Source organism: Buteo buteo, chromosome 22 (genome assembly GCF_964188355.1).
Source record: "Buteo buteo chromosome 22, bButBut1.hap1.1, whole genome shotgun sequence".
NCBI classification, from domain to species: Eukaryota; Metazoa; Chordata; class Aves; order Accipitriformes; family Accipitridae; genus Buteo; species Buteo buteo.
This window is the reverse complement of record NC_134192.1, coordinates 6,599,909-6,615,389: the sequence shown is the minus strand read 5'-3', so window position 1 is coordinate 6,615,389 and position 15,481 is coordinate 6,599,909. Positions and strand designations below refer to the sequence as shown.

Below are 15,481 nucleotides of genomic sequence, written 5' to 3'. Positions count from 1 at the left end.
AGAGGCCGGCAGGCCCGTGCGAGGCCGGCGGCGTCCCTCCGCTCCCCTCGGGCCGGGGCAGCGCCGCGCCGAAGCTCTCTCCTTTTTAGGCCGTCCTCGTCTGTCGGTCACCCGATCCTGCCCCGAGAATGAAGCCAGCCAGCAGCTGGGCCTCCTCCGCCGAGCCGGGCATGGCGAAAACCGGGCCCACACCACCGAGGGGAGCCCACCGGTCACCGCCGCCGCCTCGCCCCCTCACCCTGGCGGCGGCCGGCCCCGCTCCTCCCCCCTCAGGCGCTGCCGCCGCCTCAGCCGGGCCCCGCGCGCGCGTGTCGCCGCCACCGAACCCCGCGCTCGGGGAGAGCGGGGGGGTGAAGCGGGCGGCGGGCGCATGCGCGCCACCTTGTTTACCCCGCTCGGCGCTGCCCCGCCGCGGGCGGCCGGCAGGTGTCGCCCCACGCCCAGGAGAGCGGGCCTCGCTCGGTGGCCGCCAGGTGGCGCCTGCGCCCTCCATTCGCTCGCGAGCCGCCGAGCAGCGAACACCCCAAACAATCCCCAGCGCCGCCGCCAAATTAAATAACCTGCCCGCGCCCCGCGCCCTCCCCAAATCCCCCCCCCCCTTCTCGGCGGCCAAGTCTCCGGGCCGAGCCGGGCCGGGCCGGGCGCGCAACCGGCAGCCGGGCCGGGGATATAGGAGCGGAGCTACGAGCCTGGGCCTCCTCGCTGCCTACGCCGACACTGGGCAAGGTAAGTTAGAAAATGGCGGCGAAGCTTCTGGAAGTTTGGAGGGGGGACTCGGGATTGCGGTGCGTGGTTGCGGAGAGAGGCCGGGACGGGGCCCGCGGTCCCCGGGGCCTGCGAGGACGGCGCGGGGCGCTAGGCCGGCTGGCCACAGGGACTCCGCGCAGCCAAGATGGAGGACGGCGGGGCCGAGCCGCGAAAACACTCCAGCCCCCCGCTTCCCCACCCCCCCCCCCTTTCCCAGCGCGCCTCGGCGGGGAGGGGGGGGGACGTGAGCGGGAGCGCGAGTGAGAGAGCGGGAGGGCGCCGAAAGCGGCCCCCGCTGCCCGCCCGGAGCCCCGTTCCTCCTCCCCAGAGCCGGCCGCGGGCAGGCTGGGCCCAGCGCTCGGCGAGCTAAAATGGAGAACCACCTTCTCCTCCTCCTCCTCCCCCCTTCTCCCGAGCCGAGCAGGGGCTGCTGGCAAGATGGAGGACTCGGGCATTGTGTGTGTGTGTGGGCAAGCCGGGCCGGGCCGCTCGGGGGGTGGGGAGGGAGGGGAAAGGGGGGTCGGAGCGGCTGCGGACGGAGCGGGCCGCGCTCGGGGTGGGGGGGGGGGGGGGGGAGAGCGCTGGGCCGCGCGGCGCGCAGGAGAAAATGGTGGGGCGGCTGCCGGTGCCCCGGGGTGGAGTGTCGGAGGAGGCCGGGGAGAGGGGACTCCCACCCCTGACAGCGCTCCCCCTCCTTCCCGCCGCCCAGCAGCTGAGCTCTTCCTGCCGGCCCGCTCCCGGCGCCTTCCCCGCGGAGGAAAGTGCCGAGGGATCGGGGGTTCTCCGCTCCCCGTCTCTCTTGCTCGGGCTCGGCCGAGCTGGGGCAACTCCGGCCGCCTCTTCCCGGGTGACTGAGCTGGAGGGCTGGGGAGAGCGAGTTCCCTCGGCCCGAGTGAGGACGTGGGGACTGACCTGCGCCTTCCCCCCCCCCCCCCCGCCTCCCTTCGCTGCCTTCTCCGAAAGAGCTGGTGACCTTCCCCCCCGCCCAGCTCGGGGAAGGCCTTTGTGGGGCGAGTTTTCCCCTCCGAGTGACTTTGGGTGAGCTCTTCGGCGGCTGCCCGCTAAGAGGAAGAGTTGTGGCAGTTTCCGTTCGGCTCGCTTCATTTTTTTTTTTTTTTTTTTTTTTTTTTAATGTAAAGAAAGGGCGCTTGCCAACTTGTGCCGGGGACGCCCGATGCCGGGAGCCGCGTGTTGCAGGAACCCCGCTGGGCTCTCGCCGGCCCTGGTGGGGGAGGGGGGGAGGAGGAGGAGGAGGAGGAGGAAGAAGAATGCTTCTTACTGGGGGGTTTTGGCGCCACTTTTGTTTTAGATAGTGCTTCTCTGCCCCCTCCTCCTCGGCACGCACTGAACTGAGCTGAACCCTGCCCAGGTAGGAAGCGAGAGCTTTCCTGGTGTTTCTCTCTTTTCTGGGCGCTTCTTTTCTCTGCACGGATTAAAAAAAACCAAACCAACAATCTATACGGTTGTTGCCGTGGTGAGGGACTTGGAGGGACAGGGGAGCGAGGAGCGGAGGAGAGGAGAGCGGCAGCGGATGGCTGGGCTCGGAGGCCCCGTTTTTCGGGTATTCCTCTCTCCCCTCCCGAGCGCATCCCCGGTGCCCGGGGTGTGCTGGTTTTGGGTGCCTGCACCGCTGTCCTCCCCGCCGCTGTGCCTCCCTGCCTTCCTCTGTCTCCGGTAGCGCTGTGTAATCCGTCCGTCCTGTGGAAATCCGGGACCGACCGACCTCAGGTTTGGTGGTGGGTTTTTGTTTTGTTTTTTTTTTTTGTGCCCCCCCCCCCCCCCCCCCCCGCCCGAGAACGGGGAGTGAAGGCACTCGGCTCCCTCTTTGGCCGCTTTTTATTTATTTATTGTATCGCCTCGGCTGTCGCTGTTGTTGTCTTCTCACGGGATGCGGTGCTCGGAGTTGACACAAAGTTTCAATAACCGCCGAGTCCGGTGCTGTAGTTACTGTGGGTGTTTTTGTTGTGGGATTTTTTTTTTTTTAATTACTTTTTGGCAGCCCGGCTAGCACGGCTGCCCCCCGCCCGCCCGCGCTGGCTAAGTGTTCTCTTCCCGTGCGCTCCCGCAGCCACACCCTGGCGTGTCCGGTCTCATCAGGCGCCTTATCCGCCGGTGTGTGACCCCGCGTTTTCCCTCGCCTCCCCCGGGAGGAGCGGCCCGGCCCGGCCCGTTCCCGTCCCGGCCGGCCGCGGCAGGAGCGCCCGGAGGTAACCCGCGGCGGCCGAGGTTGCTCCGCTCCCCGCCGCCGTCTCCCTCAGTGGGGCCATGTCAGCGCGGCGGTTCGTGCCGGGGGCGGGGAGTCGGGTTACCGAAGTGCGTCACACGCGGCCCCGCCGGGGCCTGCTCCGCCGCCGCCGCCGCCGCTTCGGGCCGCCGCCGCCTCGCCCGCCGCCCATTGGCCAGCGCCCGGGCGGGGAGGCGGCGGCTTCCTCCCGCGCCCCGCGGCGGGCAGCCCGGCTTGGCCGGGCCCCGGCCGCCGCGCTCTCGGCGGGCCCAGCGGGGTGCGTGTGCGCCGAGGGCAGCGGGCTCGGGGAAGCGGGCGGCAGCGCGAAGGTCGCCTCGTGGAAGTCCCCTTCGCGGGTCGTGTTCGGGGGGGAAGGCGCCTTTTGGATGGCTTCCCTCGACGCCGTTGTACGGCCGGTGTTGTGCTGCCTGGGAGTTTTGGTCGGTCCTGATGTGAACGACCAGAAAGGAGAGTTCCTAGCGTGAGATGGTCCCCGAGCAGAGGTCTCGCTGTTAACTCTCGGCGGCTCAGCCCCGGTGGGCGATTGACGACTTCCTTCTCGTTTATAGTGCTTGGCCATTTGAAAGAACTTTTTCTCTTTCTCATATTCTCTTTTCCCCGAATCCATCATCTGTCCACGTGTTTGTTGTTATTCCTGGAGCGTTTTATCTGGTATCTAACCATCCAGGACTTAGGAAATATCCATGTGCCGGCTGGCTGGTTACGTGCACGTAAATAAACGCCACGAGTGGTTGTGCAATTGACAGACATTAATCTCTGTCTTCTTGGTATTACTTGCTCATTATCCTCAACTCTTAATTTTGTGGCTAAATCTTGGTGGTGATCAGGTGCAGAATCGCAGTGCCACAGGTCTTGAATGGGGCTCTTTGCTGGGTAGCGCTGTTTCTTTTCCCTTATAACCATGATAACAGTTTCATTACAAAACGAAACAGGGTGTGAAAAGGCAGCTGCCATGCTGTTAGCATAAACCTTCATCTTTTTTGCTGCTTTCAGCACTGGACCTGAATGGGCTGAAATCCCCATACTGTTCTGATTAATTAAACAAAGTTACACAAAGGAGAAAAATAGGAATTAATTCCCGTCTCTAACAGATAGATCTTGCTCCGTAACCGATGGGGCTCATGTGGGTCCTTCTCAGCAAAACCAATGACATTTTGTGGTGTCATCTACAGGTGGGTGTTACGCAACCTGTGAGAGAAATCCGTGAATTTCTGTTGCTATCGTTGGTATTAAGTGTGGTAAACTTAACATTGAATGTTGTATAAGCTTAAATTGAAACAAACAAAAAAACCCCAGGTGTGGAACTGGGGGGATGGGAGAGACTCTTGAATTTTCCTGTGAAACTTCCTAGCGCTCAGGTACCTCCCAAGTTCTGTACTTGGGCCAGAGTTAAGTTTTTGGAACTTCTTCATCCACTTACAGTTTCAGGAAGATAGTACAGAGTAAAGTCAATAAGCAATGCAAGGGTTTGTTAAACTTGTATTTAGGAAGACTAGTTAAAATTTATGTACACATCTTTTTTTCTTTTGGCCATAAAGTCTTGATGTTTTGCAACCAAAAGTTGAAATTACTTGAGTAAGTTGTTTCAAATTAATGATGCTGTGATATTTTAATATATTTTAAAGAATTGGGTTCTGTGAAAGGACCAAAAACTGGTAGGTTCATAGGTTATTAAAATATTTGGTTTAAAAATGCCTTGTGCCACTTGAAGAGCATTCCATTTTTTAAAATAGGAGCATTCAATTAGCTGACTGTTAAATCTAACTCAAATTCCGTGAATATATCGCATTCCAGCTTTACGTGTTAAAGTCTTTAAAGGCATAAATGTGCAGAATGAAATAATTTCCACTTGGAAGGAGTGTAAATAGAATTGTCAGTTAAATGCTCTCTTTGGTTTTATTTTGTTTCAGTGTAACTTATCAACAGCAACTGAATTATTTTTAAAAAAAGTAACGTAGACAGCTTCTCTTGAATATTACATGCTACTACCGTCTCCTGTAGGAAATAGCTGCAGGCAACAAACCACTTGAAAGTGCGTGCTCTTGTTGGTGGGAGCAACTACATTAGACATAGTCAAATCATGAAATAACGTTAGTACATCAGAGCATTATGAACTTTTTTTAATTGGATTGCTCTCTGTCACTTACGGTTCAAATTTAGAATGGTTTGAGAGTCCTCATTTGTCATTTTCATTTGTGGTGTTACGGTCTGGGTTGTTTTGCTGCAGGCAAATGTTATAGGAGAGATTAGGTTTTCTGGAACTTTGTGCCAGCATAAACAGGTTGTATGTTTTACAGAAACCTTAAACACTTCAGTTGCTTATTTTCACCAAATGAATCCCCAAAAGTAAGCAAATATTTCTGCTGGTTACTTCTGCTTCTTGGTCGTGTTACTGGAATGCTGTGTTTTGTCAAATGAGATGAGGTTATGAACTCTCTGTGATCCCTGCCTACGTTGTGACCATTTCTTCTCCGATTAGTTTGAAGCCTTAGGAGAATATTGTAGGTGTGAATTTCCAAAATGGTAATGTTGGTTTTTGGTGTTGAATTTTTTTGGTTTTGGTTTTTGTGTGTGTGCGTGTGTGTGAGGAATTAAGAAAACATACTGGAAAAGGAATGTGTTGTAGATTGTGTCTCTGTCAGCTAGATGCTAGAATTTCCAAGAGCTTCATCTGCTTCAGTAATTGTCTTGTAATGGAAAGAAGTGATTGATAGCAGCCATCAACATATCAGTTTAATATTCTTAAATAAGCTCTGCTCGCTTTCTCAGTATCACTTAAAACATTCGCATTCTGAAAACTTCAGCTTCCTTATGTGAGGATCATTGACAAAGAAGAGAGAATGAAGTGGTAACTTTGTCCTTGGGAGACTGGGGTGAGCAGGGAATTGGAGTTTTAGGTTGGAAAATAGGAAGTTTACGCACAACAAATCTATGGAGGAACGGAAAGAGCTCTCTCCCATATGCATCGCCAAAACCTAAATGGTGGCTTACAGCCTTATTGCATTGGTTTAGATTCAACGCCACCCGACGTTTTAAATCGCCTCCGCTTTTAAAGTCAAAGGGTGAGTAAAAATGGGAGTTCTTTACGGTCCCGTAGCGCTTCTGTCCCTGTCCCTGGCCGTCCGGCTGTCCGATGGGCTCTGGTCCTCTTCCTGCCTCCAGACCCTCTGGCCTGTTGGCTGCGGGCAGAGGCGGAACTAAACGGGCAGGTTGCACGTCCTGGTGAAGTTCCTGGGGTCCTTCTCGCCAGGAGGCCGTCGGCAGCGTGCGGAGTTTCTCGCTGCGGTCTGTTGCGGTCGGGGCTTCTGCTGGAGCCGGGCGTGGACGGGTCGAGTGGCGGGTGTCTCTGCTGCGGCGGCCGGCCCTGCGCCCCAGGGGGCGCTGCCGAGGGCGGGGAAGGGGCAGCGGGGAGGGAGAGCGCTGCTGGGGGCAGCCGGCGGAGGGAGGGAGGGAGGCTCCGGGTTCTGCCTCGGTGAAGGAAAGTCGGGAGGGAGAACCTTTTGGTGACCTTGGCGGTATTGCATTGGCGTAACCGAAGCTCTTGCTCTAGCGTTTGGTTTTTTCTGAAGGGCTGCTTTCTGGAGTGAACCAGTTAAACTCCTGCTCCGTTCTGTGAACAGGTTTCGTGTTTGAAGATCAGTCCAGTGACTTCCGTTGGCTTTTTATATGAGGGGGGAGAAAAAAAAATACCTGTTTTCAACAAGTTGTGTATCTTTGTGGTTTAAGGGTAAGCCTTGAAATCTGAAGTGACTTTTAACAAGGTCAGATATTTACTTACGAGTGATACAGTGAAAACTCCGGTTTTGAGAGTTGGAGATTAAAAATTTACTGTTTAATTGTATGTTGTTTTAATTAAAATTTATTTTCTTTAAGTTTTCTCATGTTGCAGTTCATAAGAATCTGGTTAAGTTGGATTTTTTTTTTTTTTTTGAGAGTAAATACGAAGTAAGGGAAACTTCTGAAGGTGGCCTCCTCATCTAGATCACCACAGACAAGTGTAGGGCTAATGCTGACTTGTTCAAGTTGGGAAGCTTGAGGGGCTGTTGTCTGGCTGGCTTCTATCTTGAGGAGGATGTTTCACTGTTCAGGTACCAACGCAAAAACCACGTTCTCTTTTCTTGATCCTCTCAGTTTGATGGCTGGAATCACTGAGACTAGACCAGTCTTCATCCTAAACCTGATGGGTTATGTTATTGCAATATTTCACAGTATACTCTATCCCTTTTTAGTATCTCTGTATGTCCAAGTGTTGCACTATGAAGAAATTCTCAGATCTGTGAGATCTTGGGTAGAGAAGAAGGGAGGGCGAGATGTTTCTGTTCTTTCATCTCACAAACATTTTCCCTCAACTGGTCACATCTGAGGAGAGATCTGGCACCCAGTTTTGGAGATGGGGATGTGGGAAGATCTGATCCTCCAAGGTACCCCCTTGACTTTCATGTGACAGTTAGCTTTTCCTAGCCTTTACTGGCTACAGAGTTGTATGGAGGAGCACAGGCACACTCTGTTTTTAAACTTTTTTATCCCAATTTGAGTCAGAAATGAAGGATATGTAGGACTGTGTTCATATGCACTTAGCCTCTTGTCTTATTGTGACTTCAGAGGGAAATTAAGTTAGCTGTCATGTAACTGCTTTATCCAGGTACCCACTTTATGTCCCAGTATGTTCTTTATGTTGTCTATTCTGTACATTTTGATTGTGTAACTAGTGATAACTTGCCCCTCTGGAGGGCTTATTTTTGTAAAACAATGTAATCAGAAGAGTGAGTAGATGCAAGAAGATTGGCATATATTGGCAGGTAGATTGTTATGTGTGATTGAGAAGTTAATCACAATACATACCCAAACCCAAGTATCTAGAGATGGGAGCGTGTGTTGGTTGGTTTTGGTTTTTTGTGGGTTTGTTTTTTTTTTTAGGTAGATGAATGTTTTATTTTCTTATGGCTCTGAATCTGATGGCTTATTAGTCTTGCCCTTATACAACCTTTTATGCCTTTTACTTGTCTATGCTTTTATTTCAGTAAAGGTTAGTGATTGGATTAGAGCGAGGGAATATGTGTGGCACTAGAATTCAATGGAAGAATATTTGTTTTCTACAGCAGCTTTCTGTTAGCACTTCTGTGTGGCTCCTAGAGAGGAAATTTTTGTATCTGTTCCCATTGTTTGAGGGTTAATAGGGCAAGCCAATGACTTCTGCTTACATTTTGAGAAAGGTCTCAAATGGTGCATGTTGTCATGTAACATGTATGTCTGCAGTGGTCTAGATTGATAAGAAGAATTATAGCTGAAGTCCAAATTTCAGTGTTTTCTACAGCAAAATAATGAAAAGAAATCAAATATACTGCCATGTCAGAAAGCACAAAACATTTCTGAAACTACTGACCACTTAAAAAAGAAACAACAAACCTTAGGAATGCATGTTTTATTTATTTGGGATTGCATTTCAAAATTGGCTTCGAGTGGCTGCCAAGGTTTGGTGAAATGCTGCTCAACTTCTGGCCAGTGAGTGAGATTTGGGTGATCTGCAGGACAACTAACCTTACCTGCAGGCTTCCCCTGAGTTTCTTCTCCCTACCCCAGTAGCACCCCACTCCCCCTGAGTGACAGGCATCATTTAGTGTACGTGCTTGTTAATTCGATGCTTCCTGGGAAGATGTGGTGATGTAGCACATGTAGTCACATAGCAAAGAGGACTTAAATGCAGTTATTTTCCTACTGCCTAATACATGTGATCTGCCTAGAAAGAGATGAATATTTTTGATTTGGAGGTAGTGTAGTTCTTGGTTATGGCTGAATTGCATTTTTTTACTTAACATAGGATTTCAGCCTAAGTTTTATGAAATAATTATATCTTCCTTGCAGCATCTCATCTGGGAAAAAAAGATTGACTTTTACTTTGTTTGCAAATAAAAATAAGCCGTTCAAGATGAGGCTTTTCTGTCTTTCATGCAATTACCTGTTATTCCTTTAGGTAAAACTCTCAGTTCATCCCTTAAGAAGGATCAACTCTGGAAGTTTGGACCATGTCAAGTCTTAGTAAGCCGATAATATGCAAGCAATGTAATTGGCTGATATTATTTGTTGGAGTGTAATCTTCCAGCAGGGAGAGTTCAGTTTGAGGAACGTTTGTATGGAGTAGGGGTGTGAATATTGAAGATCTGTGGGTTTTTATATGTTACTTTTTTTATCTTACTATGGGCAATTGAAGTTACTCAAAAAACAATGTATGTAGTAAATGTCAGGAACACAGTTTTGTAATTCAAGTAGCGTGCATTTGAGGTGTCTAGTTTTTAATTTGAAGGTGATTTTCTATGTCATGAGTCCTTGAATAAGATATTTTTTATAGTTATGGATGTAGTGCCCAACTAATTTAATTTGAGTAATAAGGCAGTACATCCTGACCACGGGTAATATTCTTCATTTCACTTCTGATCTTCTTAGAAACAGAGAACTGATTAATTATGATGTTCTTTCCAAGGGAGAAAACTGGGGAAACTTGATAAAGACAATTTTTTTTTCCAAAAAGAGAATGACCAATGGCTGCAGTCTATGTCTGGCAGTACTCTATGCTTCTGGTAGACAAACAGGAAGTAGAATTGATACTGACTATTGTATCTTGATTTAGGGTAAAGAATACAATTTAAATACAGTTGAAAAGGGGACTGTGATATTTATAATTTAAGATTAATAACATAAGTATTTTTAAAATTCTGTTATTTTGTACTGTTTGGGGATGGGAACTATATTCTTACAAGAAAGTTCCAGTTTGGTGTGCTGCCATACACCATTTTATTTTTAACATTGCTTTATGTGCCTGTTTGAAAACTATACTTTCTTTTAATTCCATATAAAATAAAGCTTTGCATTGTGGATGGGCAGTTGCTTCCTGGAAGTGGTGCCACAATGAAAAAATTATTTGTGTTCTAGGTCACAGAATTGTATTGGAGGGAAAGGCCCTCTGGGGGTCTAGTACAACCTCTTACTCTAAGCTTGTCCAGTTAGACCGGGTTGCTCAGGAATTTGTCCAGTCAAGTTTTTAGTATCTCAGAGGATGGGTTTTCCAAAATCTCTCTGGCAACCTGTTATGCTATTCTTATTGGGAGGTCTTTTTTTATTTCAGGTTTTAAAGTCATCTTAAATTCCTATGAAGATTCATGCCCTTCCATTCTCCAGTATGTTTGGAAGTATTCCTTGATGGAGGCTTGCGAAGCTAATGACCTGGCTTAGAGCTGATTGCAGTTTTTATTGGGAATTATTAGAAAAGAGAGAGAGAGGTGAATGGCTGCAGAATGTCTTTTTGGTGCCTACTTTCCTCTTCCCCCTGGTTGCATTTACTGTCTTTATTCTTCTGCTGTCCATGCTCAAGTTTCACTACTGTGTCTATGACAAGGTCTTGCAAATAAAACTTCCTTTCCTAAGCATTTACCTTTTCACTTAAGTGTCATTCATACACCGATCAAAATGATTCTTCTTGCGGTCTTTGTATTTAAGCAGTGATATTTTTATTCCTTCTCATAAGTATTATTTCTAGAAATCTACAGTTCATTTGAAACTATGGTAACCAGAAAGGAAAGCTGCACAAGTATCTCTCTTGCATCTGAGGTATAGGTCTGTTACTTGCCTAATAAACGATTGGCCAACAAAAGGTGAAACTGGCTTTTGTGTATTGATTTACCAAACATAGAAGTGGTTTATTAAAGCAAATACTTCAATGATAATGGAAAAATGTTTGGGTTTTTTTTGCATGTGCTGCTGGATTACATTTTTGTCTTCAATATTCCATGTTTAAGCTGCTCTTGTTTTATTAAGTGAGCTTCCATTTGACTTACTTTCATAAGCTGTATTTTCAAACCTGATGCATTTATATATATTTGTTTAAAATGTTTATGAATTAAAAAGTATTGCTGACATAGCAACGTCGGTATGGTATATTACTACTCTGCTGTGAGGTAGAACCGATTTTGTAAACTAGAAGACCTGTGGCTTGACAGTTGAAAAATAATCAGGAAAATAAGCCTTTAGGCATTTTATTTCTCTTGCTGCATTGCATTGTCTTTCTGGTTATACTGCTCAATTTTTATTCAGTAATGCAATGGTTTTGTGGAAGTTAATAAAGTTGTGACTTAAGAGAGCGTATATTTGTGCCTCACAGCAGTAGCTGCTGCCAAGCAAAAATTTTCAAAGGTGGCAAGACACAGGTTGTATGCATCAGTGTGATATAAAAATGTCAAAAACATTTTTAGAAACTTTCAGTTTAATGACACTGTGGATAGAAGAAAATACAGTAAGTCATCCTCTTCATAGACAGTAGGTCAGGCATTAAGATTCTTCATATTCACCCCCAAATGCAAGAACAATCTCTGTAAAACTGAATTCCCGAGTTTTTTCCTTTTTGTGCCAAGGGGATATAAACTCTATGAAGTGTACCTTGCATTCAAAACTGGTTAGGGAAGTTTTGTTTACAAAGAGGATTTATGCATTCTTGCATAATCCTACAAATGGGTTTAGTCTTCCCCTATCTCCAGTGAAGAGAAGCATGGAAAAATTCTAACAGTTCTTTTGGATGCAAGATTGAGTCCATGTTCTTGGTAGCTTGAGGATTCAAGAAACTTGCAAGTTTTTCAGTTCCATTACAGTAAGGCCTACTTGACAGTATATAAGGATTTAAGCATCCTAGAAGATGAAATAGGATTATCAGGATGAAGGAAAGTATACCAAGGAAGATGGGAAGGATAGGGAAGTGTAAGAATATGTTGATGCTTACTAGAACCATTTCAAAAGTATGTTCTGTGTCCAGTTGCATCACCGTGACTTTTTTGTTTCTGTTGTGGAATATGTTGGCATTGAGCTATTAGCTACATAAAGTGTAAATAAGTGCTTTTATGTAAAATCTTAATCTTGGATTACATTGTCCTGTCATATGTGGAAGGTGCAAATGTTTGACTTAAATGTTTGATAAAGTTAGAAATTGAAAAATTAATCATTAAAGCCTTTTGTCGGGGGATCTGGAGGAGAGAAATCAAGCTGGCAATGGAAAGTTGTTTTTTCTCTGAGGGTAGTTGGTGGAGAGACTAAGTTACTTAACTGATACAAAAGAACAGAACTGGGCAGTTACGTAACTGTAAGTAATTTTTGAACGTAACTCCATGTGCAGTTTCCCTCTTTCACAGTTGTCTTCCTTCCATGCTTGTTCCCTTCAAGCTACTGAAGATGTGCCTTCACCATGTAACAAGGCCAGTTCAATGGCAAGCTGCTCCTAATAGGGTGGTCTTGTCTCTGTCCGGTCTTGTCTCTGTCCTGACCGCATGCTTCTGTTGTTTGCCTTGTGCCTGTGTTTTCTGTCCATTTGAACCCCATAGGTGAACTGGTTTAAGGAGCTAAACTGCAAAGAAGAGTAGTTTTCTGTGGGTTAAACCTCTGTGGAGTCAAATGGGTGTTGCTCCTGCATGGAAAAGGATACAGGAGCTTTTGGCTGGTGAGAATACAGAATTGAGGGGGACTGCCCCTTTCAGTAGATAAAAGTGTCCTATCAGTTGCCTGGTCCAAGAGTAGTGGCAATGTTTTCCGTAACTGTAGTACCAGGAAAATAAAACTACTCCTGCTGTTGTCTGCTGCTTTTCTACCTGATCTTACTATTAAAAACCATTTGGGCAATATGCCAGTTCCAAAAGTAATCCTCTAATCTTTGTAGTGATCTCAGTTTTATCTTTTTTCTTTTTTTTTTTTTTTTCTGAAATGTTAGATAGTCTGTCATAGATCAATTAGAGCTCTGCAGGGAAATTTAGGACTGCTGTTTATTTGCATTAATTTGTGCAGGCGGGAGGATCATGTACTTTTTTCTTTGGTTTCAGCCTACACGCTAGTTAGAAGTTGTGCAGGTGTTACTTGGAATGGGATGGAAGGGGTAAGAGAAGATTTAGGAACAGTTATAGAAGAGTTTCCTCCCCTCGAGATTTTCTTCCAGCCTTAGCATGGTTAATCAGATGCTGTTGTCAAAACCCTGCTAGACCTCCTCCTTCAGTTGGATGCTTACCAGCCTGTTGTGGTTAGATCTTATTATGAGCCTTTGCACTCTTGAGTTTTCCGTGGTTTATGGAAGCTGCAGTGCCAGTTCTGTACGTGAGGTCTGTCTCCGGCCTTTTTTCAGAATGTGGACCAACCTATGCAATGATGTGAAGTCTCATCCCTCCCAACTCATCTCCCTCCTAGCTTCTGAGTTTTTGGGGGCATGCTGAGGCTCATCTCCGGCAGTACCTGATAATTAAGCCAGAGTTACCCTTTTTTAATCTCATAAAATATTAATATTGTCCTTCAGAGATACTGAGAAACAGACCTAATAATGCCTGAACACATTGCCTGCCTCTCCTCTCTACCTCACTTTAGGCTTAGTTCGAGGCATTTTGTTTTCTTCTGCTCTTAAAAGAAGACTTGCAGAGTGTTGTTTACAATGTGGAATCCTCTGATTTTTTTTCAACTAGCTAAGAAGATGCCAGCTTTCTTCTTTAGGTGTTCGGGAAGAGCCTTACAGCTGATTGATCAGAAACTGTTGCATAGTGATTCATTGCTTAATTCCTCACCATTTTAGAATTTAGATCTGGGTAAACTGGTCTGCTCTAGGCAGAAGCTATGATTTGTTGAAAATAAGCTTCTGTGTGAATAATCAAACTGACAGCTACACTGTAGGCTGTGATTTCATTTTGTGAAGTTGTAGTCTGGTCAGAAATATTAGACAACAGGAAAGCCACATGTACAAGATTTTTGGAGTTTTGTAGATCATTTTAGGTTGCACAGAAGACTATAGAGATTCAGGTTGTTCAGTATCCATTTATATAAGCCATGTTGGAACAGGATTTACTACTTTGGTCTTGAATTTGTAGATGGCAGTGAGCATGGCTAGTGGGCATTGGTTCTCCCTGGTTTTGCAGGTGCTCCTTAGAAGGACTGTTGTGAATATAGCTGCAATTGCCTGAGTGCTCTCAGTTTCTCCTTACTGCTGCTGAAATGTTTCTGTGGGACTTCCCTGCTTGGAGGCATGCCAAAATGAGTGTGTGGGAAGACTTAATACTTGCTACTTACATAGCATTTTGTATGTTCAAAGTCATCTGCAAATATTAACTAATCTTTATTTAACATTTGAGCCCAATTTCTGTCAGTATAAATCAGTAACAGCCAGTTATGACCCCTACTTTTTTTGATGTCAAAAGAACGAAATGCTGTAACTAGTGTAGTTAAGAATAATCTTTATCATCTTATTAACATACCGTTTTTATCACTCTACCCTCCTGGCTTAGTGTGGTGTAGAAAAAAGTTATGAATAGAGTATAGTACTACTCTTCAGGAGGTCTGTGCGTTGTAAGATGCTGACTACTGGAAAGAATGCCATTTCGTTCATTTTGTGTGTGGCATTTCAAGCTTTTGTTTCTGCTATATTAAGGTTTATTTCTTTCCAGTCTGGGGAGCCATAGCATATTTGTAACAAGTAATGCTGTGAGAATAATGTTCATTCTGATCTTGCTTCTTAAGAACTGTCATTCATCTTAAAATGTAGTCTTAAGTAGAAAATTACTTTAATTACTGTATACCTGTACTAAAAAGTTTTAAGATTTTCCCTATCTGTGTTCTGGCATTATAAATGGTAGTTTTTAGTTAACTGATATTTGTTAAATATAACTGCTATGACAGATTCATTAAGCTGTTACTGTTTTGATTACAGTAAGGTTCTCACAACACCGAAACCAAAGTAGCTATGTACATTTTTACTAGGATCCCATACTCTACTTGGAAAATTACTGTTACGTTGTTTTGTCTATGCTGTTGATGAGCTGTAAATGACTGGCATGTTGTATGGAAGTATTTTGCTGCAGCAGTGTCTGAAAAATCAGCATATGGATTTAAAGCAAACAAGTTTATAATTCATAAAAAATGTTCCTGTTGAGTCGCAGTTTTTACAGAAAGTTATGTAGTTGTACATTTTAGCTTGTATTACCTAGATTTTCTACTGCTTGTTTTTCTTTTGAAGAGATTGTAAAATATTCTTTTCTTCAGGTAGTTTACAACTGTAATATGCATAAATTTGTAAATGTGTGTCTTTGCAAATTGGATGGGATATGTTTTCACATTAAGTCTCCTTTCAAAGAGAGGCTTCAGCAGTTCTGACTGAAGCTTCAAGATTTTGTTGTTCCAGCTTTTCCTTAGGGAGTTAAACATGAAAATTTGCAAGAACAGGTCTATACAGTAAATTTCCTGCTGGAAACAGTGTAGACTAAGGGGAAGAAATACTGAGATGAGGGCCCTCTTGGTGTAGGTGCGGTGCTGTGCTGAAACAGCTCTCCTGTTTTCTGCACCAGGACTGGCCTGGACACTTTTCTGTGGTGGTGTGTTGCATCTTAGAGACACAGAACACTAAGGAAAATGAAGTGGTGGGTACGGCGTGTTGGTCTTAACCTTTTTTAGCAGAGAGTTGAGAGAGAAATTTCCTAAATTGATGTA

The 15,481-nt window shown here is 46.0% G+C and overlaps 1 protein-coding gene across 4 annotated transcripts in view; it reads left to right on the top strand.

The window, feature by feature from the left end:
• Positions 1-517: 517 nt before the first annotated feature.
• Positions 518-15,481, top strand: part of STAG2 (STAG2 cohesin complex component) — an 80,849-nt gene continuing 65,885 nt past the window's right edge. For 3 of the 4 annotated variants that reach the window (XM_075054150.1, XM_075054147.1, XM_075054149.1), the window contains exon 1: positions 518-726. The gene's annotated coding sequence lies outside the window, so the exon portion shown is untranslated. Of the gene's footprint in view, positions 727-1,900; positions 2,117-15,481 lie in introns of those variants that run through there. The other variant, XM_075054148.1, reaches the window with a different exon arrangement.